Raw genomic sequence first — 3,234 nt, 5'->3', positions numbered from 1 at the left:
TCTGAAGTCCCACATATAACCTCCCCCCAGGAAACCCTGTTGGTTCTACTTTAAGAGTGCGATCTGCACCTGCCCACTTTCCCTCTCCTACACTGCTGGCACCTCCCTAGGGGCCCTTCTTACCCCTTCCTCTGCTGACTGCAGTAACCTTCTCACTGCTCTCTGCTCTATCCCTGTCCTTCCGCTGTTTATTCTCAACACCACAGTCAGAGCTGTCCTTTCAAAATATGAACCTGAACAATTCCATCTTCCCCACAAATACCACCCATGGCTCTTGCTAATTCACTTACAATATACTTAAATTATAGAATAACTTTATTGGCCCTACACAATTAGTCCCACCTTCTCATCTCCTATTATTTCTCCTCCTTGCTTCTGGAAAACCATGCTAATCAAACACTTGAAGTGACCACTTCCTGCCTTCCATCCTTCCCACTGTCACTGCCTCTGCTTCACATGTATTCCCCTAGTTTTCACAATGCTTGCTCTCTCAGCTTCAAGTCCACTCAAATACCATAGGCTCACTAAGGCCCACCCTACTAATCTGTGTAAAATTCAATGTACATTCAAGGACTCTTTCCATTGCTGAAACACCTAATCCTGCTCTGTGTTTTCTTTTCTTCTATGGCACTTCCTACTGTTATATAATTTAGTTAAAATAAATTTTAATAAATAAAATGATTTTATATTTATACTTACATGTTTAATTTTATATGTTACCATAATATACATGGTTAATATAATGTAATTTTTTACATTTATAAATAATATAGAATATAAGCTCCACAAGCACAGAGGTGTTTTACTTACTTATTTGTTTATTTATTTATTTATTTATTTAATATTAGACAAAATTCCATAGCTATATTCTTATGACCACTGTACAGTCTTCATGACTCAGATGACACAGGGGAAGCATCAATTCAACCTTTTAGAGAAGACATTCCAGCTCATGTGATCTTGTCAACTAGGAGAACAGTGGTGACAATCACAGTGCAGGAGTGAAGAAGCAGTTTCTTCACACAGTGGTTATCCCATAAGCCCACCTCTGCTGCTATACCATTGGCTCACCTGTGTTCAAGTCCACAACCACAGATTGATCTGATTCTGAATGTTCTGCTTGAACTCTTGTCTTTCCTGAAGGTCAAAACCAGAGTTCTAAGCAAGAACCATGGGAAAATAAACAATGCATCATCAAGTGCTTGAACTCCAAGTTGAGCCCTGCCCTTTACACATGGCTTATATTTAATCAAGGTTTCTCCACTGCCACCTCCACTGCCCCATCCCCCAGCTATATAGCTATATAGCTATCATTAATAGTATCAATAGTATTTTTAACATCTTGCAAGCCATCTCATATTGCATCTTTTTAAAGATTTAATTATTTATTTTAGATGGAGAAAGAGTGAGTTTGTAGGGTGAGGGGCAGAAAGAGAGAGCAAATCCTGAAGCACTTCCCACTGAGCATGGAGCCAGACACAGGGCTTGATCTCAGGACACTGAGATCAGGACCTGAGCTGAAATCAAGAGTCGGACTCTTAATCAACTGAGCCACCCAGGTACCCCTCTTATTCCATCTTTGATTTGAATGAGTGTGTACTTATTTGGCACTTTGACCAATAATGTGACAGAGTGTGAGGATTGTTACATTTCTCAATAAAGGTGAATTTATTTCTCTCAATGTATACTCATAACCAAGTCTTGTATGTCTGAACAATCAGGATTTAGGTCACCAAAAGAATTTAGAGCTACTCCACTGAGCTGACTGACTGAGCAAGTCAGCCTTTCTATAGTTCTTTCTTTAGCTCTACTCAGAGCTACTATTCCTTCTTTTGCAAGAGCATTTAAGGAAAAGCTGTTAGTTCCCTTTTGATTAATAACAACAAATCCTTTATCTGAATCACCACAGACTTTCATTTTCATTTCAATCATTTTTTTAACTCTGTCTTCAATGGATTTTCTTTCAGCTTTTACAATTTTTTCTCTCTCTTGTGCACTCTTGTAAAAAAAAAAAAAAAAAAAAAAAAAAAAAGAAGACCCTTCTTGTTTTTTCATATCACTAATGACACATTGCCTATCAGGATGTATGCATCTTCAACTCTCTATTTTTCATATCATGATGCTGTGCCTCATGGTCCAAAACAAGACTTCTGATTAAGCTTCTATCAGTTTCTGATTTATGTTTCGTCTCCATGATCTCAACCACAAAGAAGTCAATAATGGCAAAAGTGGAGTCCACAACAGGCTCTGAAGGCATCAACAAGAACAACAAACAGACAAAAAACATCAGCAAGTTCAGCATGAATGTTAGTGTGAAGAAATGTTCTGGCCACATCTATAAGTGTTTCCCTGTCCATTTCTTTGCTTACTTTGACTTTTTCAAAAAACTAAAGTTCCTTTTCCTTTGCAGCTTCAAATCCTGTTATTATTCTGGGATGAAGAACTTCAGAAATGTAGGGAGCCTGTTTCAGCAGCTCTCCAATGGTAGGGACATTGGACATGATACCATCACCAGTTATAATGCCATACTGGGCAGTTACTTTGGCTTATATGGTGGCGGTGGCTGTTGTGTGTTGAATTTGCATTTCACGAAGCAGCACATTACCATATTTAGTCAGCTTGATGTCTCCAGCACCAGAAACAAGCATTCTCATGGTGCCCTTAGGCTCCAAGTTGGTCCTCAGCACATCCTACAGCCCCTGGGCTGCACTGATGTTGACCACCAGTGCCTCCTGGGCTTGGTCACCTTGGCTTTGTGGTTCAGGATCTTCACATCTACCATAGCTAACCGGGTGCACAGGAAGAGCTATTGCATTTTTTTTAATGAAAATAGTGCCTAGTACAGAATTGACTCTCAATATTATTTGATAAAGAACGCATCTGGTCATTTAATTAAATAACAAGTGTTTGCTCTCAAGTGGTATTGGAAGGCTTAATGCCAGTTTTTAAAATTTCTTTTGATTTGTTTGAAGAAGGCTCTATAATAGCATTTTAATACAGCAGTATCTCATTCTAACAAAACAAGGAGATGTTGCCCATATATTCACCACTTTGAGTGATTAATCAAATAATTTAATCTGAACATTCATGGCCTTGAAAATTTTTAGTGTTTCATGGGGAATAAAGGAAATCAACTCTACTCAAATACTTTAAATTTACTGTAATTGAATGTTAAGCACTTATGCATACATTATTATATATTTTTATAAAAACTGTATGATATAATTTTTTAAA

General features: G+C 37.8%; 1 pseudogene; it reads right to left on the bottom strand.

Annotated features, from left to right (window-relative positions):
* Window positions 1-923: 923 nt before the first annotated feature.
* Window positions 924-2,782, bottom strand: LOC140637577 (T-complex protein 1 subunit zeta-like; annotated as a pseudogene).
* Between the last annotated feature and the right edge of the window lie 452 nt (window positions 2,783-3,234).

This window comes from Canis lupus, chromosome 8 (assembly GCF_048164855.1).
Source record: "Canis lupus baileyi chromosome 8, mCanLup2.hap1, whole genome shotgun sequence".
NCBI classification, from domain to species: Eukaryota; Metazoa; Chordata; class Mammalia; order Carnivora; family Canidae; genus Canis; species Canis lupus.
The sequence above is the reverse complement of the archived record's forward strand: the minus strand, read 5'-3'. Positions and strand labels throughout refer to the sequence as shown.